This window comes from Perognathus longimembris, chromosome 15 (assembly GCF_023159225.1).
Source record: "Perognathus longimembris pacificus isolate PPM17 chromosome 15, ASM2315922v1, whole genome shotgun sequence".
Lineage (NCBI taxonomy): Eukaryota > Metazoa > Chordata > Mammalia > Rodentia > Heteromyidae > Perognathus > Perognathus longimembris.
Window position 1 is genome coordinate 37,258,585 of NC_063175.1, and position 25,323 is coordinate 37,283,907.

The following is a 25,323-nucleotide window of genomic DNA, read 5'->3' on the forward strand; positions in this document are numbered from 1 at the left end:
CTTTTATACCTCCTTAAAGATAATAAAAATAAAATTTAAAAAATAAAATAAATCTTTTAAGGGCTATTTTCTTATTTATTAAGGTCCCTTCAAATAGTACAATAACTCCTTGGATAAAAGTTGAGAGAATGCTTTAAAAACCCACAAGTTTCTGTGATAACTACGAATGAGAACTCATTGTAGTTATTAGATGGTTAGGTGAACCATTCATACTGAATTCTTAGAAATAATTTCTTTCCTTTGTATCTTAGAAATGAGGAAAAAATTTATTACCAATTTTAAAACTCTATCACATTATTTTAATTAATAGAGAACAAGTTTGAAATACCCACAGTTTTAGAGACCTAATCATTCCAACAATTACCACCATTCCTTTCCTAGTTGCTCAGCATTTCCACCTAAGGTTTACTTGAACTTCATTCCCTTCCTTGTCTGTATTTTACAGAACTCCATGACTCAGTCCACCAATATTTTTAATATGTGATTTTTTTCCTTAAATCAAGCTTCCTGATATTAACTGTATTCTCCACTATTACTCGGGGATCTTCCATAAGGATTTTATCATTATAACTTCAAATTATTTTAATGCTCCTAGATTTAATTCATTTGGTCAGGAAATTTGAATTCTTCTAAAGATATAATGACATTAAATACTTTCTTACTCTGTGCTTGATGTTTAAGTTGATCACCATGATATTTGTTTTAGGTTATCTGATTATAAGGACTTCTTCCTGAATGGAATACAGAGGCTGAACAATGTTGCTGGCTCTGATATTTATTAGCATGGCACAATCTGTTCTTAAGCAGTCAACTTTCTTCTCTGTGTGTTCTTCATCTTGTCTGTTTAGAGATTTAAGAGTCTTTTTTTTTAACAGCTAACTACCCATGGAATAAGCCCAACTTCATTTCGGTTTTTCTTATCTTCATGACAATTTATTATCATTTTATGTCGTACTTTAGTATCTTTTGTATGTTGCTTTTATTTCTAATATATCTCTTGGTGGCCATAAAATCATTGCTGAGAGGTAATGTTGTTTGTAGAAATAGAAGAGTCTCTTCAGAGGAAAAGATGTCGTTATGAGAACCAACTTTTCTACTCAATGACCTTGATTCAATGCCCTCATCACAGAATCAATTACTTCATTTATGAACAGGAAAGCATAATGCCTATCTCAGATCATTTACTGTGAAAATTTACATGTAACTTGAACCACTCTGAAATATAAATGCAAATGTAGTATTTTCATAATGAATACTACACATATACTAAATATATGAAACTAATGTATATACTTAATACACCAATTGCTAAGCTGAAAATCAGTTTTTCTTCTTTCTCACTCTCACATGTATAGTCATTTATATTCTCTTCCAGGGATCACATTTCCTTCAAAATTTTGAGCCTCTCTGACTAGTATCTGTGATTTAGGTCTCCTATAACCAGCCTTCCCTTCCTAGTTTATTATGAACTCTAAGATGACATGGTCACTTTCTCCCAGGGAGCTTGTCACTTCTGCTTCACCAAGCAGTTCTTCCAAGTTAGTCAAAATTAATTTCAGAGGAGCAGTGCTCCTTATTGCCGTCTTTGCCCTCCTGAGAGCTGAAAATTGTCAGGAAGGCAGAGCTAGAGTCTATGAAACCGTTCTTGTAGCAGTCACTCCCAATAGTCCTTTGGATATGCATGTCTGCCATTGCCACTCCCTGCTGAAGTCCTAGCATGAGATCCATCCCAGTCCCTAACTGAGAATACGCCTTTCAAAGCTGATGACCCACAGTCTGAGTGAGAGGCCCCAGTGTCTCCTTTCAGCAGTGAAGTTACTTATAGTGTCCACTTTCATCTACTCAATTTCTCTCTTCTAAGATCAAGCTCAAGATATCAAATTTTTATGGATATATTTGTTTTGTTAATTGTCCCTACTATTTCTGTTAAGGCTTTCTTTTTCTTCAGCATTTTAGTATCAGGCACAAGAATCTCCACACTTAATTTATATAAATGTAGGACACTGAGGTTTATTGCTTTTGTTTATTTTTTTCCTTTTTCTAAGTAGTTTACAACTATGAACTGTTGATACTTTTTCAGTTACATCATTGACACTCTGCCCAACATCTATAGAAACACAGGAGTCCCAAGGGTCTTCTTTGCTCTTTTCTTTTCAGGACTCCTACTCATCTGTGATGCTGCTGTTCATTCTTCCATATTAACCCCACTCCCCTCTCCCATTTTGCAGCTCAATATGTACATTCTTCCTCGTCTTCGATTTTCAACTAGGTTGGTGATTTTTCCAGGCAATCATATTAGGTGGCTCTCTACAAAACTCCTATATTTTTGTCTTTCTAAATCTTCCCCTTCTTGTCAGGGGTGTTTATTTCTTTTTTTTAATGGGTGTGTATTTCTGATTACATAAGTAATGAGGCAAAATTCTTCCATGTAATTAATTGCATGTTTTCTCCAAGTTCGTTCACTTCTCAAACAGTCATCTCCAAATGAAAGAAATGTCCCCAGTTTACTCATTGGAAATCAAAGACCAAATTGGCTAGTAAAGAAAATAATAGATAAACCAAAGAGCAGGAAGCAAAGTTGGAGACACAATGATGGACTTTGCCTTTTATTGATTCCCTTTGGAGGTAGAGGTCCAGTGCTAGTTTTTGTTTGTTTATTCTGTGTCTTCTTCCTGAAGCAACTGAAAAAGAGGCTCTACCATTGGCTGAAATGGACTAGACTACAGAAGAGTCTGCTTAGGAACACACATGTTGGTGTCCAGACAAAGCAACTTTGGCTATCTAATTTTCTCCTCTTAACAATGCCATAAATTGAGTACTAAAGTCATATCCATTTTGTTACTGAAATACTAAAATATAAAGAAGTGACAGTTGGCATAAAGTGAACCAGAGGATTCCACAAGGGCTGGTCTGGCATTTGAATTCTTGGACATTGGGATTCTGAGGCCCAATTTAGGAACTAAAAAGAAATATCTTACCTGTCCATAATAAACTGTGTCAGCAGTGAATTGAAACATATTCCATTTTTGAAATTCAAATGTATATCCATTGATAGATTCTAGAAGACTCTTATGGGAATAGTTTCATGCTCATGAAGACAGTACACTCATTTCTTTTTTAACTGATAGAATCATTTCTAAATCTCAGAAGGAAATCACCAGCCTACCACATATTTCCTGTGGGTCACAACCAGGGTCTCTGTCATTTTTTTTGTCATTTTTGCCACTTTCTCTATCACTCTGTAAAAAAGTAGGACTGTATTCTCTTCAATCAAAGGTCCACATCATACTTTCTACCAATCACTCTTCTTCTCAATCTTGATTTTGACTCCCTTCTACACTCTCAAAATCTTTGGCATTTTTTAATGAGTTGAAATTCTTCCTTTAACAAGTCAGAATATTTTTCAAAACATAATTTATCCCAAATGATCATATTTGATAGGAAATAACAATTAATTACCATTTGAATGTTTTATTTTTATGTCCATACTTGGACTTGAACTCAGGGTCAGTATGCTGTCCCTTAGCTGTTTTGCTCAAGAATGGCCACTCGACCACTTGAGCCACAGCTCCTCCACACTATTTTTTAAAATGCGTTTTATTCCAAGTCTCCTAAATTTAGCCACAGATATGTTCTCCTCTAAAAGTGACCCTTTCTTGTCTCTAGTATACAGCATGGAGCAGAAGCAAAACTTGGGGAGAAATAGAGGCTGATTGTAGACAAGGTAGTAGATGGCTCATTGGTGAGGGAAGGGATTTTCTGTTCATGACTTTAGTCTTTTGATTTTGTGGTATTACTAAGATTGATACTTATTTCCCAATGTCCTCATGCCACTCTTAGCCCTGTCTTTGCTGATGTTCCTTTGCAATAGAAGGAAATACTTCCCAATTACTGAGGGAAATTTCCTCTAGATCCTCAGAATGCCTTTGAGCCCATGTGGGGGAGATTCCACCCAAGAGCTTTCACTTCTCAGCAGCCTCTCAAGAGGCTTCCCAGAAATTTGTCCATTCAGCTCACCCCTCAATGCACTTTGAGCAACTGGCTGCCTCTCTCGTAAGCATGTTATTAATGGTCTCTTTTCAAAAGCAGAGATAGTGCCCTGGAAAATGCAGTATTGATTTTCCTCCTTCTTTCTCACTGTTTCAATCACTGCTCGTTTGAATGGCTTTCATTTTTAGCAACAACAAGAGAATCTTCGAAGAAAAGTGCTTTATAGGATCAGCCTGAAATAAAATCACCGCTCAATTTAAGCTCTGAAAAATACTATTGATATTTTAATAGAAGTTTAGAGAACCTATTGCGAGCTCAAAAATCACTACAAGGAGTTTATACACAGAAATCATACTTAGGGATCATTTTATTTCTTAGGCAGTATGTGTTAACAGCAAATAAAGACTTAAACCTTCACTCACTTCCATACTGTACACACCAAGAGTCTCAAAAGTGTGGAACTGTTCAGAGTATTTTAGGAGTGAAAGCCTTTCTATGACGCTAATGATTTGTTTCTAATTGTCCCTTCAGAGAACACCCAGGGTGCATTTATGTTAAGCTCTATACTTGCCAGTTTGGCATCAGGAACTTGCAGCTTTCTTGTTGCTGGAGGTCCTGGAGGTTGTTTAAGTAAAGTTGCTTCTCAATTGAGATAAATGGAGCTTCAGTTACCGCCAAAGGTTCCCTCTCTATGGAAACCTGGAGTCCCTCCCTACCTGACTGTGCCTCCATTTCTCACCTACATTCTCTAACATGTCCATGGATCTTCTCAAGTTTTCCTCTTCCTAAACTACATCAAAAACACTCAATTTTAAAATATTAATATCACTGTATCCGTTGGAATAATTCTTGCAAAGAGGAGTGTTGTCATGTCAAACCCTATTTCTTTCCAGGAATACTTTCTAGGACTTGAGTCTATGTTGATGTCACTGCTTGATGTCACCACTCATACACTGAAAAAGTATTACATTATATTATATTTATTACATATTATAGTGTCTCTGTGTGTTTTTAATATTCTGTTTGTGCCAAGAATTCTAAGGAAATCTTTTATATCAGCATTGATGAAATCAATAGATATTGATTTTCTGCCTCTTAAGTATGGAAAAAGTCATCTTAAATGTAAAGAACAATATACGTAAGAGCAAAGCAAAACCTTTCCCTTAGATTTTTTTTGTTTAGCAAAGGTGTATGCTTAACTTAAAAAAAAATATTCACAGGATGGCCTTAGTGGGGAAGAAGATAAAAAAGAAAAAAGACTGTAAATGCAGAACTCAGGAAAACTGAGTTTGCTTCTCTGTTGTAAATGAAATGGGAACTAGAAATGCAGGGAAATACCTGGGTGTCATTGGCTCATGCCTGAAATCCTAGCCATTCAGAAGGCTGAAATCTGAGAATCATGGTTCAATGCCGGCCTGGGTAAGAAACTCTGTAAGATTCTTTTAAAAAAATAATTAATTTATAGTCAAAGTGATGCACAGAGGGGTTACAATTTCATACGTAAGGCAGTGAGTACATTTTTTTTTACTAAACTTATTACCTCCTCCCTCATTTTTCTCCCACCTTCCCCCCTCTGCAGTTCCCTCACCATCTCCCAGGTTGTACAGTTGACTTACAATATATATTTTTGTAAGTATGGATGTTATATTGGTTCAACTTTTACCCTTTGTCTCTCCATTTTGATGTTCCCCTTCCCTTCCCTTCCCAAGTTCTGATAAACGTATATACAATACCCAAGGTACCAAAATCAATTACAGTAGCATCAGGGGTAAAACCCTGGGGAAGAAAGACAAAAAGGCATAATTTCACATGGTATGTTGAAAATAACAGCAACAATGATAAACCCCTTATTTACATAACTTGGAGCTCATTTCGCTTAGCATCATCTTGCGTGTTCATATGGACATAGCTGTTGAGCTATTGTGATCTTCTGCTAGGACTATCCTATACATGTACTAATTATTACCAATGAGAGAATCCATAGAGTCTGTTTCTTTGAGTCTGGCTCACTTTCTCTTATATGACTTTTTTCGAAGTCTTTCCATTTCCTTATAAATGGGGCAATGTCATTCTTTCTGATAGAGGCATAGAATCCCATTGTGTAAATGTACCACAATTTCTTGATCCATTCATCTACTGAGCTCTATATTTTAGCAATGGTAAATTGTGCTGCAGTGAATGTAATTGTGCTGGTACCTTTCGTGTGGTCTTGCTTGCAATCCTTTGGGTAGATACCCAAAAGCAGAGTTGCTGTGTCATAGGGGAGCTATATGTTTAGCCTTTTGAGGAACCTCCACATTGCTTTCCAGAGTGGTTGAACAGTTTACACTCCCACCAAAAGTGTAGTAGGGTTCCCTTTTGGCCACATCACCTCCAGCTTCTGTTGTTATTAGTTTTCTTGATAATGGAAATTCTTACTGGGGTGAGGTGGAATCTCAATGTTGTTTTGATTTTCATTTCTTTTATGGGCAAGGATGTTGAGCACCATTCTCATTTTGGCCATTCTCTTTTCCTTTTCTGAGAAGTTCATTTTTAGGTCTTTAGCCCATTTATTAAGTGGGAAGTTGTTTCTTTGAGGATTTCTATTGGGGGAACTTAATTTTTATCTCCAGTTAGCCACAGAAAAAGCCAGAGGTGGTACTCTGGCTCAAGTGGTAAAGTGCTAGCCTTGAACAAAAGGAGTCCAGGAACAGAGCCAAGGCCAAGTGATTAAGATCAAGCCCTCAGACCAGAAAAAAAAAAAAAAGAAAAAAAAACATTGAAATGAGGAACCTGAAGAAGAAATGATATGCCTTTGAATTTGGAGACATGAAACTAAGTTTTTAGTATATTACAAAAACAGGAAAAGGATTCTTGGATAGAATGGATAAAAATATTTCCAGTCAATCACATGGAAAATATTAACTGTGAACATCCTATATCACAGGACACAATTCTTCCCTCTAGGGTATGGTTGAGAAACTCCTACAATGAAAAACATGGTTGCTATACAAATGAAGAATTGGATTGAGAGAAGTTAGAAAAGTTGTGCCTGACTGAGAAGGCAAGGGACCCAGTATAACTTGCAGGACTGAAGTAACTGATTTAAAATCTGTATAGATAGAGGAGGACCAAAGTTTGATTAGGCATTGGCCACTATGCTATGAACTGGCCTCATTTGATAGATGATTTCTCCTTCTTGCATCTCCCATTTAGGATACCTAATTTGCTCATTTTTGCGTAGAGTTCTCCTGACCTGCTTTGTTTCCGTATTAATCCTGTTTAACCCTGTGGAAGATACAGAGAGCCATTACCATCAGAATCCAGGCCGGCTCCCACAGGAATGCAAGCCACTTAGTCTCATTATAAGTATCCTTACAAGTTACACTTGGCTAAGCACTGGTAAGGGGAAATCCTTCTAGTAACAAATGGTGTGAGATTTGCCTGGCATTTTCTTCTTTGTGTGCTTCTTTCTTGGGAACCATCAAGGGGAATTGATCTGGCAGCTAGCCATTCTCCTTCTTTCCTCAGCAGAGCAGAGCTCAGTGTTATCCAGCCATACATGTAAAGTTCCTTCTTCCTGTTTCAATATGTTTATAATGACCTGGTGTCAGAACTAATGAGTCTTTTCTCAACAGTCTCTCACAAAAGTTTGCACCATACTCTTAACTCTTAGTCCAGTCCTTACACTGTAGACAAATAAGAAGGCCATAAAAGTCCTCATAGACATGAACCCCATTCTGAGAAGTAAAGGCCCAACATATGAAAGTCAGTATGGTGAAGCAAATGGAGATAAGCAGAGGGTAAGCTAATGGAAAGTCAGTCCCCACTCTGTTATAGGTAATATGCTTAATGATTTAAATACATGCTTACACCTAATTCTCATTTTACAATCATTCTGATTGGAACTCTCCAGAATTTGTACCATATTTTTTTCTCTGTCTTATAGTTCTGACTTCACATTGCATTCTTGGGCAAAACTTTGGACCCACACTGTCTTAGTAGTCTGCACAGTGCATAAGTCCCTATTCTGTATCTGATCCCTATTTTCATTTTATTTACAATTTTTGCCTTATTATTCTATTTTTATACATGTACCTCTATGACATACAGCGTTTGCCTTTTTTCTTATAGGTGGTTGCAAATGAACTCCCTTTTTGCCTCAAAAACACCCACTTACTTTCAATTCCAAATTTTGACAGATACTTTTCAGCAAACAAGCTTCAATGTTTATACTCAGTATAGTCTGCTTTTGAATCCTAGAACCAACTAATTACATTTATTCTTAAAATGATTAGTTTTTATAGTCAAGCATGGTTGCTCATACTTACAATTCCAGCTACTCTGAAGGCAAAGGTCAAGACGATTGAGGTTTGAGGACAGCCAGGGTAAAAAGTTAACAAGACTCCACTTAGCCAATAGCTTGGTGTGGTGGTGTACATCTGAAATTCCAGGTATGTGAACAGCATACATAGGAAGATCATCCTTTGGGCTAGCTCTGTCATTAATTTGACATTATTTCCAAAACGATTAAGACCACAAACTGGATGGAGATCTGTCTCAGGTAATACAGGACAGTACCTGCCTTCCAAGTGTAAGACACCATATTCATCCTCCAATATTAGCAAAAAATATTTACAATTAAATTGGGTCATCCTCATTTTGTAGTTAGAATACTTCATTGTTAGCCGTTATTAGATGATCTAACAACTCAATTGATAAAACGTCTACTTTTGCATCACCCATTGCAATATACAATATTGAAATATACAATATTAATCACAAGGAGGACATAATAGAAAGAAACTTAGCCTACACTTAGAAAATAATTTTGGAGCCAAAATTTCAAACCTCATATACAAGAATTCAAATTTCAAGAGAACAAATTACTCAAAGCTATGAAAAGTTCAGGTTTACCAGTCAATAGGCAATCAAGAAGAAAATATATGTGTCTTTTTTTTCCTGCCTCATGCATGAGTCAGGTAGAACAGGCATCCAAAGCGTATCATGAAGAGTAAATGAGGTAAGTGTGTAGGCACCCAGGATTTACAGTGATTGTTTTAATAATGAATAGTGTAAGCCCCCAACACATGGAACGTTACAGATAACCATATCATAACAGAAACAGGAGGAAACCAGATAAAGTGTCCTCCCAATGATAAGTGCATGCCTGGGTTTTAAATGATTAATTTGTATTTCTGTCCATGTCCCTCACAGTCCAGCATCACCCAAGTGATCCCATTCAACTTAAAGACTTAATTGGATGTCTTATCTAATTAAAGTTGTGTTAGATTGTTTGCCCTGGGAATCATATTTAAGGTGAAGATTACAATACAGGATAATTGGAGAGGAGGAGGAGGAGGAGGAGTAGAAGGAGGAGGAGGAGGAGGAGGAGGAGGAGGAGGAGGAGGAGGAGGAGGAGGATTTAGTCTACAGTCTACTTTGGGAAGTGAAAACATTGAGATAAATAAACAAAACTCTTCAAAATATTGATAATTGTGCTAAGTTCTGTCACTCAAGGAGAAATAACATCCCTATGGATAAATAGAGAGAAAACGATGAGTAGAAAGCCATAAAGTGATAGAAAAGCAATGTGATGATTACCTTATCAATAAAACATTCATAATCCTAACTATCAACAACAAAGTCCAGTGAAATGAAAGCCCTATACAAAGCTGTAGGAAGCATTTGCTATGGCTATTTTGCTAAAGCCATGGTTCCGTTTCACCTCTCCCCCCGGCTCCCCCCCTCCCCTGGAAAAAAAAAAAAGTGGAGGATTATTCAGAACATTGACAGTCATCAGCAGGGCCTCCTTGACAGAGAGAAACATATTCAGAGAAAAGAAGTGCTAACAAAAAATTAAACCAGTTTTATATTGTTTTATTGGAAGGACATGGGCTTTAAGACTGACACAAAATTGATTCAAGTTTGTGTCCCACACACATCCACTTGTGGATAGAGTCTGAAAATGGTTCTGAATCAACTAAAAAATTGCACTTGATTGTTCATATATTCCATGGATCTAGAAACACAGAATAAAGTTTCACCATAGCAAATAGCAGAGTAAGATTTAACACAGAACCCTTTCCCACTAGTAGCATCAAGTTAGTAAACATATATTAATTCAGGTTGCATGATTGAGCTTAAAATAATTGATGTTATTAGGTATCAGAAATAGAAAATGAAACTCAAGGCTGACCTTGGGAACTAGGAGATTAATATTGAGACTGGAACACAAAATAAAGTTTTTGAAGCGGGGGACTGAAAAGCAGTCTAGTGGGAAAAGTGTAGCTCTTCATTGGAAAGAAGACTGAAGGAAGTACATGCACTGGAAAAATTATCCTATTAATGGCAGTAAGCTTGTCTCTGTCTAGGGTTCAGCAAAAGAAAAAGGTCTCTCACAAGGCAAGTAATCCCTAATCTAACTCACTACCCTGATCACACAGGTATTTCAAAACTTACATAGTATATTAAACATTCTACACACACACACACACACACACACACACACACACAATAAAACAAGAATAAACACTAGGAAAAACCCTTGTTCTTCCTGCAGAAATGAATCAAAAATATCTCTATGGCACTATATCATGATCAATATTAGATTTTAGTCTTACAATGTGTCCTACAAAAGCAAAAGAACATTCTATCCCCACTGAAAAGCTTACTAAAGAAAATTGGGACCATTAGTTAGTCAGGATGGCCTAGGTTATCTAATCAGTGTCCAAACTGAATTCAGTATTCCTAATTCAAAAACAGCCAACAGAAAAAAAGCAATATTAAAAGAAGTTATCAAATTGAAAACTTATGTTAGATGGAAAACAATAAAGCCAACCCTGTCAGCATTTATATTTACACAATTCAACTGAATATCCCAAATAAATATCGAATTTCAAAAGTATGCTGTTTATAATCATAACATTTAAATATAATGACAGAAAATTTGGCACTGAAATGTTGAGAAAATTCTGACATTCAAAGATTACCAATAAATATCAGACAGGGCAGCGGTTGATGTAAGAAGGTTACTAAAACCAAACTGGGACATGCCTCAGCTGAACATGGTGTTGCATACTTTTTAATCCCACCACTCAGAAGGCCAAGTCAGGAGGACTTCAAGTTCAAAGCCAGCTTTATACGTTCCGATCTCAAAATCAAGCCAGCTATGGTGGCACACTGGTCTGAGTCTTCCAACTCAGAAGGCAGAGATAGAAGGATTCCAGTTCAAAGCCAGCCTGGGAAACACATCCCAAACTATTTGAAAAAGAAGCTAAAAGCAAAGAAAGGCCAGAAAGTGTGGCTCAATCAGTAGAGCACTAGGGAGCAAGGCCCTGGAGTGGATATAGTAAACAGCAGGGCCCTGAATTCAAGTGCCTTCAAAAAGAGAGGGAGTTTAAGCCCAGAGCTGGTAGCTCACACCTGTAATCCTAACTACTCCAGAGACTGAGGAGATCTGAGGATTGTTGTTCAAAGCCAGCGCAGCTAGGAAAGTCTGTAAGATGCTTATCTCCAACTAGCCACCAGAAAACAGAAAGTGGTGCTGTGGCTCAAGTGGTAGAGCTCTAATTTAAAAAGGGAGTGAGATTAGCCATGACTTCACATATAAACTTTTATGCATATTTCCATGTTACATTATTAAATTGTAGTCAGATTTAAATTTAGAAAGACCCTATCTCAAACTCAAAATAATATTAAAAATAGTGGAAGGCATAACTCAAGTGGTAGAGTGCTCACTTAGCTTTTTCAAGACCTTAGAATCAATCCCTGGTATCAAACAAACAAAACAAATAAACAAACAAAGAGCCCAGAATGTGTAATTTGCTAACCACAATAGAAAGTTAAGATCAATTGTATTATCTTAATACTGGAAATTTATGTTATTAAATGATTGTATTACTAGTGGGTCAGTGTGAAAGGATACATCCAAATATACCTCAACAAATGTTTTATACAATATGAAAAGATTTTACAAGTAAATAAGAAAAAAAGATAACCAAATAAAAAACAGAAAATCAAACCAAGGCATTAGATTCTGCACAAAAGAAGTCATTTAAATCTCCAACAATTATATAAAATCTTTGCTCATTTCTGTTATCTTTTAGGAAAATGCAAACCAAAAACATAGACACTCCCTCCTCCATACACAGAGTGATTATCAGGAATCTTATCAACAACAGGTAAAAGCGCAAGTTGATACAAACTATTTGGAATATTTTTTGACAGTGATGAATAAAATATATGCCTTTTGAATCATTTCACAATTCAACTTTTGGGTATATTTTCCAACAAAACTATTAAAGATGGTTTCAATGAAAGTCAAATAATATTCACAGAAGCACAGTTCACAACTTTTTTTCCAGTTGCCCTTGGACAGTAGAATGAATATGTTAGCATATAGACACAGTATAAGTCTACCTATGTACTAAAATGTATGTCCACAGCTGCAGAGAACTGTGTGAATAGTTGTTACAATGTTTAACAACAATGCACATGCACACATAATAGACAGTACAAATAATACTTAGTATCTGATTCATTCTGTATGAAATAACAAACTTCAGAAAGAAGAAAACCTATTGTAAATGATCACAAATAAAGATGTGGATAGTACTATTGGATATTAGTCACTATTAATATTCCTAAATGGAATTGTGACCCAAAGCAAACTCAGAGACTCTCATGGAGTGTGGGTAATAATTCATTTGTTGATCTGGGGCTTACAAATTTGCTTGGATTAGAGAAATATATTTCACATTTTGACACATACATCACAATTGTAAAAAGTATTAAAATAATTATGTAAACACAAAAGAATAATGTCATGAACAAAAGCTTACATCAGAAAGTGAAAAGTAGGGCCTGGGAAAGTGGATTAGCAGTAGAGTGCTTGCCCAGCATTCATGAAGCCCTGGGTTTGATTACTCAGCACCACATAAACAGAATAAGCCAGAAGTGCTATGGCTCAAGGGGTATAGTGCTAGCCTTGAGCAAAAAGAAGCCAGGGACAGTGCTCAGGCCCTGAGTCCAAGCCCCAGGACTGGCAAAAAAACAAAACAAAAAACAAGAAAGTGAAAACTAGAAATTATGCAATACAGTACTTGTATCGAAGCATGAGAGATTGAACATAAAATATAAGTAGGAAAAATGAACAAAAATAGAAGCCACTATTCTGAGATGCTAAAAGAGTTGATTCATTTAAGACATAATTTTTATAGACAGGTGTATGCCAAGTGACAGAGACACAATAAACAGAAGTAAAGGAGAATGCACTACACCTACTCACAGCAGCTGGATATTTTAACAAGCCTCTCAGAATTACTTGTATTATATCCAAGAAAAAAAATTTAGTGTGATTAAAGAAATATGAACTGCATCTGCAACTCATTTGATAAAATTTACATTGATAGACTTCCCCAACTGACAAGTGCAGAATATATTTTTAAGAACAAATGAAATATTAACTGGAAGAGACCTTATGCTGAAGTATACCACAGAGCTCTTTTTCTAAAAAATAGTCAGGACTATAATATGACACAGTTGTTTGAATAAGAGCCATTTGGCAAGCTTAGAAATTTAAAGAAAATTCATATATGACCATAAACTTCATATGTAGAAATTTTAAAGACTTCTACATAACCTTTGTCTAAAAAAAACACCATAATTAAAATTTGAAAATATTTTATACCAAATGGCATGAAGTCACCATATATCAGAATTTGCAGTATGTGATTAGTGTTATAGACAGGAATATTTGTACTGCTAATTTTAGAAAAGGTGATACCATTGAAATGCTAGACTTAGTTGAGCAAACTTAAATCAAAGTAAACAAGAAGGAACAAAGATGAATGAAACTAATGAAATAGGAAATAAAATAAAATCATTTGCAAAGCAAAAACTTGCACATTAGAAAAGAATTCTGATTGACAAATACCTCTTAAGCCCCATAAATATTGACATTAAAAAGTACCTCACAGGTTCTCAAGTTAAATCTTAAGAGATTATCTTAAACCATTTTAAGTTAGATAAAGGTAACAGATTGCTTGATCTAACTCAAATGGAAATAAAAGCAATCTGATTAGTGCTGTATTTATTAAGGAGAGTATTTCAATATAAAGTAAATAAAGAAATCCCTAGGCCTTACTGATTTCATTGAAAAAATCAAACAAAGAAAGATAGTATGTCATTCTTAGAAGAATGTTTACAGAAATGCAGAAATAAATAAAGTAATAAAAATAGTTCCTAATTTATAAAGTGAAAAATAACAAAGGAGAGAATAAAAGAGACTGAAACACTATTAGAAAGGAAAAAGAGTTACCTAATATTATTCATGAGATACATACAGAATTCTAGCAAAACACTAGCAAATTGAATGTAGCAATAATAAAAAAAACCTCCAGGGGGGTTAATCCTAGAATCCCAGTACTCAAAATTTGAGACCTCAATTTATTTCATCATATTAACAATAAAATGAAAATTTACATGACAACTTTAACTGCCGAAAATACTTTGGAGAAATTCAACAAAGTCAAATCAGCAATCCTGAGGGAATTTCTTTTGTCTATAAAGGCATCAAGGAAAATCCAGCAGCTCCCATGATATTTAATAGTGTAACACTGAGTGCTTTCACTCCTTGATGGAAAATAAAGCAAGGATTTTTCACATTCTCTATTCAACATTCAATCTATCTATATCTATCTTACTGGAAAGGGAATTTAAGTATAAGAGCCAGACAGAGTGATACCTCCCTGTAATTCCAGTTAGGCAGTAGGTAGAGATAGGAAAACCAACTTGCATCAAAACAAGAGACACTAATGTCAAAAGCAAGACAAGTGTAATGGCACATGCCTGTAATCCAGTTACTTGGAATGTGGAGACAGGATCACAGTATGTGGACTGTCCAAGGAACAAAAGATCCTATATGAAAACTAAATCAAATCATTAAATAAATGCCTTAACAATAGAAAAGTAAAATTATTTGCATCATTGTCAACATAGAAAATTTTAAACAGTATTCGAAAGGTTTTATTGTGAAATAGTAAGCTACATTAATGAGTAAAATTATCTATATCACAGTATACAAGGGCAATGCATAAATATCAGCTGCACTGTGCACACAAAGAGCACATAATTGCAAAAATCAAACAAAGAAAATTAAGTATCCAGTAGCACCAGGATACAGTAAATCAGAAAAATTATTTTCATAAAAAGGATCTCTATACATAGAAAACCACAAAAATGCATACGAGAAAAAAGTTAAATGTAAAAAATAATAAAGGAGGTAAAAACAAGAACAACTTAGAGTTCAGTACTCAACAAAAGCTATTCTGGAAACTAAAGTCGTAAATACTTTTTGTGGGGTTTGTTTGTTTGTTTACCCAAACCAAAACAATCATCACAAAGCCATAGAAACAGACATGGTTCTGAAACTGAACCATCTATATTCAGTTTAAGATCATAATTTATATAAACACAAGCTTCTATTGATATAACCTATGGAGAGAGGATAAGAGGTTGTTAATTGGACTTCATATGTTGAAAGCCATTGGATTCCTTAAGAGAAGGTAAGCACACTGGCCTGGTATGTCTCTGTGGAGATGACATGGAGAGAAAGCCAGCCCCACCCCCACCCACCCTGATACTGGGCTAGCTTCATCCTTCCCTGCACTTTAGGACTCTGAAATAACAAATTGTACCACCTAGGTTACTATCGTTACAGAGGAATCTTTATTATTACCAGTATGGCTCTGATCTATTGCCGTGGATGCAAGCTCAGAGCTGCTGCTCTTGAATATGTCAATAAAATGAGGACTTTCTTGAATATGTCAAATAAAATGAGGATTGTATGCCTGCTTTGGGATGAAAAAATGCTTAATGGGAGTAGAACAAATTCCTGAAAAACATTGTTACTCAGCTATTCCTTTTTTTAATATCTTTGTTACTCAAGTCAAAAGGCAAATGTAACCATGACTCCCTTTGCTCAAGATGGAGCAGGAAATGAAATAGAGAATGAGTCCCTGAAAATAATCTAAAGGTGTTACATTGAGTTGTTGGGTATTTTATGGCCTGATGTTGAGTTCAGGAAAAAAACCTAAGTGCAGTTTAGATTACTCTGCACAGTACATAAACATCAAGCCTAAGGCATCCCAGGAAAATGCTTTTGTTAAAAAAATTTTTTTGACTCTCAGACATAGAATATCATTTTCTTCAAGGTATAAAATTTTCCTAGAAAAACAGTTTGTGCTTTGGAAATGCAGAATCCAAAGGGAGATTGTGCTTCACGAAAGTGCAAAACAAAAGACGTGAGATGTGCAAAGGGATTCTCTTTGAGCAGTGGATAATTCCATGCTCAGATGCTTAAACTTGATTTTACCCCAGATTAAAGTAGTAGCCAGATTCTCTCACATAAATCCTAATTCTATATCCAGTATTCTGACATATGGAATGAGAACTGTGAAACTTTTAAAAGAAACACAAAGGCATCATTTGAGATGTGATTTCAAAAAAAGAAATATTTGCATCCAAAGAGACAACGAAAGACAATGTTCTGAGAAGCTCTGGTAATCAGAAAATAAATCTTAAACATTTTAGAAGGCAAAACTCCAACCCATCAAATTCAGCCACTCTTGAATATGCCAACTGGACTAGAGATCTGACTAAAAGAAGACAGCACAAGAAATATCAGCCTTGAACTTCAACTGCACCATTCCAGAGTATGTGGAAGCTACCTTAAGATTATGACTTTTAAAGACCCAAAAGTTCAAAGATAAGGGTCAACTCCTCCAAATGCTGGGAAACTTTATACTGGAGAGTAAGTTTGATGTACGCCATGACACCATTGCGGTTCCCTTTCCCACAGTAGGCCTGAGAAGAGGTCTTTAGAATTCAACTGCTCATTGGTTTGAGAGGACAGATTGTTCTTTGGTTAGACAGCAATAATTGTTGGAAAGTTCTTGCCCAAATTGAGGCAGAATCAGCCTTCCTGTAATTTCCACCCACTGATCCTTGCCCTGCTTTCCAATGCAATTCAGAATGAACTAGCTGTTCCTCTCCCACCCACCCCCATCTCCGTCAAATAACAGTCCTCTGCAGGGGCAAGCTGTTTCCTTCCAATTGACTATTTAGTGATACTTGTGGCTAAATCTACAAACTTGGATTCAGCTGTTCAGGTTCATTGATTGCTTCTGAATGCCAAAACACATATCTCTCTGAGCCCCTGGCTCCAAATCAGTATAATGGAGATAAGTGTATGTGAGTTACACATTCCCCTCAACTACGCATGGCTCATATAGAGAAAATTTGTGTGAATATCCTCTTTCATCTTGAACGTAGACTGTAAATAGGAAGACATTGCTAGTATGGTTTAATTCATATTGAGAGGCCTGAATTTGATTTTCTTTTCCTTGAGAACTTGACTTTTATTGTTCTCATGCTTATTAGATTTTCTATTGTGAAACATATTCAGTAGGTCGAGTACTCCTAATTGCTACCGGTCTGTTTAATATAGCCAACTTTCCTTTCCCTTAGAGCCTGTGGATGGCTGGGTTTCATCAAACTAAGTGCTGATTTGAAGTACTTTCTCACCTTATTTTGATTACTTATCTCAACATGTATGTTTAGGCGTCATAGAAAATATTACACCTTCCTTATTTGTAATTGACAGTAAATATTACTTTTCAAAGGTATTATTTTTGTGGCATGAAGTTATGAAAGTCAGACCAAAGAGAAACAATTGCCAAATACCAGGGCACATTTGATTTCTTATTTTCTCTAAATTTCCATGAACTGATTTCCTCATCATCAGCCACATGCAGGTCCTGAACATATGAATATCTTCTTCAGAAATACGTTAAAGTTTAGAAGCTTAATAACAATTTCTCTACAGTAAATGACTCAGGACTGTAATATAATCAACAAGATTTATGATCCACTTGAAACACAGGAGGATTTTTCATCATTTCTAGGGAAATATAATTATTAAATCTGATAACATTTGCATATGTAAACTATATAATTGGGTAAAAATTTTCTCCTTCTAATTCTAAAGGGCATTCAGTAGAAATATTAAGGGAAATTAAACTGTCAGATGTACGTTGAACTTTAAGATATATGTAAATGAAGATACTCAAAATTTTGTGCTGAATATCTAACAAGGGGGTAGACCCCTAATGCTAAGCATCCGTCACACTAAGGGGATATACTATTAGGAAAATTCTTAACAAAGTAAAGAAAGGAAGAAACAAAATGTAGTTCTACACTTAATAGAAAATAATGAGGGTAAGAGAATCAACATTATAGCAAAAAAGGTTAAAGAATGAAGATCTTAGAATTTCAAAAGAGAAAGAGCAAACCAGGTATAGAGGCACATGCCTGTAAGCCAGGTGTTTCATTAGCATTGAGAAGAGTGAGACAGAAGGAACAAGGAATGTGACCAACCTCAGATATGTAGCAATACCCTATCTCAAAAGGGAAACAGAAAGAGGGAGAAGGAGAAGAAAGAGAAGGAGATTGAGTGGTCTTAAACTACTAAGACTCAAGATTCAATGACATGTGCAATGCTTTCTGGTATACATTACACACAGATTAGGATATGGATAAAAAATTGGCAGCCAAGCGTTAATGAAGGCAGATTACCAATTCTAAAAGTCAGTATAAATTGAGTAATTTTTAAATGGAAAAAAGATCAGTAATATACCAACACTAAAAGTTTCCTAAATGGCAAAAGCCAAGATAAACACATTAGGGTAAAGGAACATGTATAAACCGAACAAAATGACAAATAATTTCAGTAACTCACATAAACAGCATCTGGTGTAGAAGCAGGAGTTAGAATAACCTGGGTGCATCAATCAGAACAAGTTTCAGCTGCCCAGAATTAAAGAATCCAATTTAAAACACAAAATGAGTTTAAACACAATAAAATTTGGTCTCCCACGTTTTTTAAAGTCTAAATGTAGGCAGTAGAGTTACTGTGAATAACCTATGAAGTTATCAATTTTCCCATCTCACCCTTACTAAGAAAAGACTTTTATATTAATAGCCACAAATAGCTGCAGGGGTTCTAGACATCATAAAAGCATTTTAGGAAAAAGAAAAAGAAGAATATTTTATTTCATTAATTAGAGACTCTTCTAAGAAGCAACACTAAACATATCCAATTGGTTTCATTAGACAAGCAACAGTTTCAGGCTACATATTTGCAAAGGAAACTGGGAAATGTGTTCAGGTAAACTCTGGGAAAATGGATATTAGGAAGCTATTAATGTCTGCCATGTATTATTACATAAAAGTATCAAAATATAATACTAATAATACTAAAATCTATTGAGTGTTTAGGATGTGGCCAAACCCATTATAAGCTTTCTTCTATGTTTGTCATTTCACAATAATCCTGAAAAGAGAACTAATATTCTTACAACTTTACCCCCAAAAGGACAAAGAGCATAAAAGTCACAGACTTAGCAAAGAATTAAAGACTAACACCTCAGTCTACCGTAATCTAGGAAATGGAAGTATAATCCCTTGAGTATATATTCCCTGAGCAAGTGGAAGAGACTCGTGGTCCCACTGGCCACCTCAAAAACTCAAGCAATATTCTGCCACTGACAAAGAGTTTTATAGTATGGCACCCTAGAATATACAAGCTAAGGACTTACAGAAAAATAGAGAAATTTGAAGGATGGACGAATATGGAAGATAGGAGAGAAAGCAAACTGAAATATGGATCCATGAACAAGTGAGCCTGTGAAGAATAGCTGCCTTGAACTCATCCTCCGTAAGAATTCATATGGCTGGAAATGTCCTTTGTTTATAAGAAATGCATAAGTTTGCATAGATATAAAAGAATTTTAAGATGAAAACTGTAATGGAAACTGTGATCCATTTGGATGAGAAATTCCAAGCATTTTATTTCTTATGAAAAAAAGAATACTTCAACTCCCAGGCTTAGGACCAGTGTCTTCATGCACTGGGGCTGACCCAGCAGTAAAACAGCAAGGTCTAAAATATGCAGCTGAGGGGAGGATAGGAAAGAAAGAAGGAATGAAATAGAGCAATTACATTTTTATCTCATGTAAAAATCTGTAATAATCGCTGTAATCTAAAAGCTTTTAGGTCCAACTTTTGTTTGATGGTTGGATTTGCGCTGACACTTGTAAAGAAATGAGAAGTAATACATCCTGCTCATTGTAATGGCTGGATGTAGAATAAAACTCTCAGACAATTTTGGCACTTCTGGCGTTCAGGCCTTGGGTAAATTAGTTGCAACATCTTAGCCCATTAGAATGATTACAGCCAACTATAATACATGGTAATAGCAGGCCCAAGGCTGTAAAAGTCTCTGATAATGTTTAGTTATGTGCCACCTTGAAGTACCTCGAAATAATTAAGGGAGTTTGTGAGAAAAGACAACTCATAGTTAGATAGCTATCTCCACTTCAATAAATCAGAGGCTTTCAGCCAGTGTCAGTGTTCTGAAGCAGTATTATTGTGAGACTACGAAGAAAAATGTAGAGACAAGCCTCTTTTTCTTTAAGAACAGTTTAACTACAACTCGTATCCAGAGCCTAATTAAACTAAGCTTTATTGAAGTGCTGGGAATATATATAAAAGGCTCTAAACTCATTATTGAATGTCTTGTACCTAATAGCCAGTTTAAGACCCAGTGGGAAGCTCTGAGAATGTACTGACAAATGAGGTGAGTTTGGTTCCCATGGTAAGTTCCTCATAATGTTCCAAGACTCTTAAATGTAAAAGTCCTATTTCTACTCAGTGTTTATATTAGCTAAGAAAAATATAAGATAAAGAAGTTCTCTCTCGAATCTGGAACCAACCCAGATGCCCCTCCGTAGACGAAAGGATCAGGAAAATGTGGTACATATACACAATGGAATTTTATGCCTCTATCAGAAAGAATGACATTGCCCCATTTGTAAGGAAATGGAAGGACTTGGAAAAAATTATACTAAGTGAAGTGAGCCAGACCCAAAGAAACATGGACTCTATGGTCTCCCTTATTGGGACTAATTAGCACAGGTTTAGGCAAGTCACAACAGAGGATCACAAGAGCCCAATAGCTATACCCTTATGATCCCATAAGATGATGCTAAGTGAAATGAACTCCACTTTATGAAAATGATTGTTATATCAGAGTTGAAACTACTTTCAACATCCCATGTGTATCTGTAGTTTCTACTATTGATGATGTTCGTGTATCACCTTCTTGTGATTGTATCTACAGTATCTCTGTAATCTTACCTGAGTGTATGGGAAACAGTGTGTACTGGTATTAGAATTAGGAAATTCAAAGGGAATACCAAAATTGAGAGACAAAGGGTAAAATACGAGAAACAACAACAAAAGCAATACTTGCAAAACTGTTTGGTGTAAGTGAACTGAACACCTCAGGGGAGGGGGGAGGGGGGAGGGGGGTATGAGGGACAAGGTAACAAACAGTACAAGAAATGTATCCAATGCCTAACGTGTGAAACTGTAACGTCTCTGTACATCAGTTTTATAATAAAAACTTAAAAAAAAGAAGTTCTCTCTCTATAGACAGATAGAAAAATAGATAGATAGATAGATGTAAACAAAGAGGGCCATATGCACATATACACAAATATATTAACTAAAGTATGGAATGGTACATATAGGGGAAAATTCCAATATTGCAAATCCTTTAAACAACTAATTTGTAATCTAACAACATGAATAACAGGAATCCCGAGTTTGGGATGTTCGAGAATGAAGCTAAGGAGAGTGAGTAGAGAAATGAAGAGAGGACTAGTGGGAAAATGTGAAAATAGCACTAAGAAGTTGAAGGGATGAGTAGGGTTGGAAGAGATGGGAGAGAATGATGAAAAGAGTGATATAGACCAAGATGCACTGTGCTCATAAACTAATATATTAAATTGGAATTCTTTTTTACAACAGCATAAAGAAAAAAAATTGTTTTGGTTGGCCATGGAGCATTAACTTATGGCCTGGGCACTGTCCCCGAGATATTTTTTTGTTCAAGGCCAATGCTCTACCACTTTTAGCCACAGCTCCACCTACAGTTTTTGGGTAGTTAGTTGGATATAAAAGTGCCAAGGACTTTACTGCCTAGGCTGACTTTAAACTGTGATCCTCAAATCTCAGCCCCCCAAGTAGCTTGGAATAAAGGCATAAGCCACAGTCCCTAGCAATAAAAACTTTAATTATGTGAAAAAAGAAGTTTTCTATCTTGGCTTATCCATAAGATAGATAGGACAAATGTCTCAGGGAGTCTAGGGGAATTGGTAGGAAGCTGGAAACTATCCTTCAAAAGTTAAAGGAAGCAAAGACTTGATTTTCTTCTAGATCCCAAACCTAAAGAGACAAAATGAGAAACTTTCATCAGTACCTCATCTCTTTTTCTGAGAACCAAAAATCTTTTCAATTTTTTGACTGCATTTCTGCAAGATAACTGTTTTCAAGTTATTCTGTATGATACAGAAGAAATGATTTTAATGCTAATTTTTCTCTTGTTTTATAAGAGAATTTGAAGACCAAAAAGGGAAAATGAAGATCAAGGACAAGATCTGCTCTAGATTGGAGAATGATGTTTTGAACTTTGTCGAGGTTATTTGGTTAGCTTTAGAGTGTTTCAAACAGCAAGCAACACAAATGATGTTCTCTAAATCCTAGATAAATTACTGTGCCCATGGATGGTTCCTTGGGGTTAACCTTTTCCTCTCCAGAGAGAATAGTCCATTGTTTCATGCCCTCTTGACATGCACTGAGGAAGACATGTACCAGGCAAGTCAAGAAAGTAATCTCATTTCCATCCCTATAGTCAGAATGGGGCAAGGGCAGAGATGAGTCAACTCAGCCCAGATCATCTAGACCTGGCATTCTGAATTCATAATTACCTCAGCCATTTTTGCACATCCTAGCATTTAATTCTTGTTTTGAAATCAGAAGTCAGAGTTTCCATGTGTCAGATCTGGCCATGTTTGTTTTATAGTAGTTAAAATTGTAATTAGGAATCATTTTCATAAGTCAACAAATTTCTAACATTTTTCATTGGTACATGTAAGTATCGTCTCTTTAAAAATAGTAACAAGATGTTCATACACTGTAGTCTACAGTGTTAAAATATCAAAACTAAACACATAAATACACACAAACACACACACAAAACAGATGACAGGTGTGTGTTCAAGTTGAAAAACTATATTCATGCAGATTTTCACAATATAAGCCATGCAAAATCCAGGGAATTGTGTAATTCATATACACTTATCTCCATTGAACTGATTCGAAGCCTATGACTAAGAGAAATGTATGATTCAAATAAAGCCATTTCCTTTAAAAGCAGGAGCAGGGTAAGATGTCCACTCTCTCCACTCCTCTTCAACATAGTACTAGAATTCCTAGCTAGAGCAATAAGACAAAAGGCAAATATAAAGGAGATCCAAATAGGGAAAGATGAAGTAAAACTCTCTCTATGCAGATGACATTATCCTGTATTTAAAGAACTTCATAGACTACTCCCAAAATACTTGACCTGATCCAAAACATTGGCAACATAGCAGGATATAAAGTAAATATCCGAAATCAATGGCTTTCCTGTATGCAAACAATGAGAACAGCAAGGCTGAAATCAGGAAAGCAACTCCTTTTGCAATAGCCTCAAGAACATAAAATACTTAGAAATAACCTTAACCAAAGAAGTGAAAGATCTCTACGATGAAAACTTTAAAAACCTGAAAAAAGAATTGAAGTAGAACTAAGGAAATGGAAAAACTTCCCATGTTCCTGGATTGAGAGGATTAACATTGTGAAAATGGCAACACTTCCAAAGGCTATCTACAAATTCAATGCAATGCTCATCAATATCCCAACATTATTCTTTAAGGGAACAGAGGAAACAATCCAGAAATTCATATGGAACAATCAAAGACTCCTGAATAGCAAAAACAATCCTAAACAGGAAGAACAGTGCTGAAATAATACCAATATCAAACTTCAAACTCTATTAAAAGCTATAGTAACAAAAACAGCTTGGTATTGGCACAAGAACAGGCCTGAGGACCAATGGAATAGAAATGGAGACCCAGAAATGAACCCATAGACCTATGGCCACTTAATCTTTGTTAAAGGAGCTATAAAATAGGATGGGAAAAAGAGAGCCTCTTCAACAAATGGTGCTGGAAAAATTGGTTCAACACCTGTAACAAACTAAAGCTAGACCCTTATATATCACTCTCCACCAGAATCAATTCCAAATGGATAAAAGACCTCAAGGTAAAAGCAAGTTCCCTGAAAACATTGCAAGAAGGAATAGGAGAAACACTTGGGTTCCTTGGCACAGGTCAAAACTTTCTTAATAAAGGCCCAGAAACACAACAAATCAAAGAAGATTGGATAAATAGGATTGCAACAAACTGCAGAGCCTCTGTATGGCAAAGGATATAGCTTGCAAGATAAATAGAATGCCCTCAGATTTGGAGAAGATCTTCACTGGACATACAACAAACAAGGGCCTTATATCTAAAATATACTTAGAAGTCAAAAAATCAAGTTCCTCCAAAACAAATCCTCAAAGAAACAACTGTCTCCTTAATAAATGGGCTAACTACTTAAAGAAAGACTTCTCTGAAGATGAAATGAGAATGGCCAAGAGGAACATAAAGAAGTGCTAAAGCTCACTGGCCATAAAAGAAATTCAAATCAAAATAACATTGAGATTCCACTTCATCCCAGTAAGAATAGCCATTATCAAGAAAACTAAAAATGGAGGCTGGGAATATGGCATAGTGATAGATTGCTTGCTTTGCATACATGAAGCCTTTTGATTCCCTAGCACCACATATATACATATATATATATATATATATATATATATATATATATATATATATATATATATAAAGCCAGAAGTGGCACTGTAGCACAAGTGGTAGAGTGTTAGCCTTGAGCAAAAAGAAGTCAGGGAGAGTACTCAGGCACTGAGTCCCAAGCCACAGACCTGGAAAAAATGAAAAAAAAAAAAAACACTAAAAATTGAACCATACTAGACTGTTGGTGGGAGAGTAAACTTGTTCAAACACTCTGGAAAGCAATGTGGAGATTCCTCCAAAGGCTAAACATAGAGCTCCCCTATGACCCAGCAGCCCCACTTTTGGATATCTACCCAAAGGATTACAAACAAGACCACACTAAAGCTACCAGAACAACTATGTTTATTGTAACACAATTTACCATTGCTAAAATATGGAACCAAACCTGATGCCCCTTAGTAGATGAATGGATCAAGAAAATGTGGTATATACACACAATGGAATTCTATGCTTCTATCAGAAAGAATGGTATTGCCCCATTTGTAAG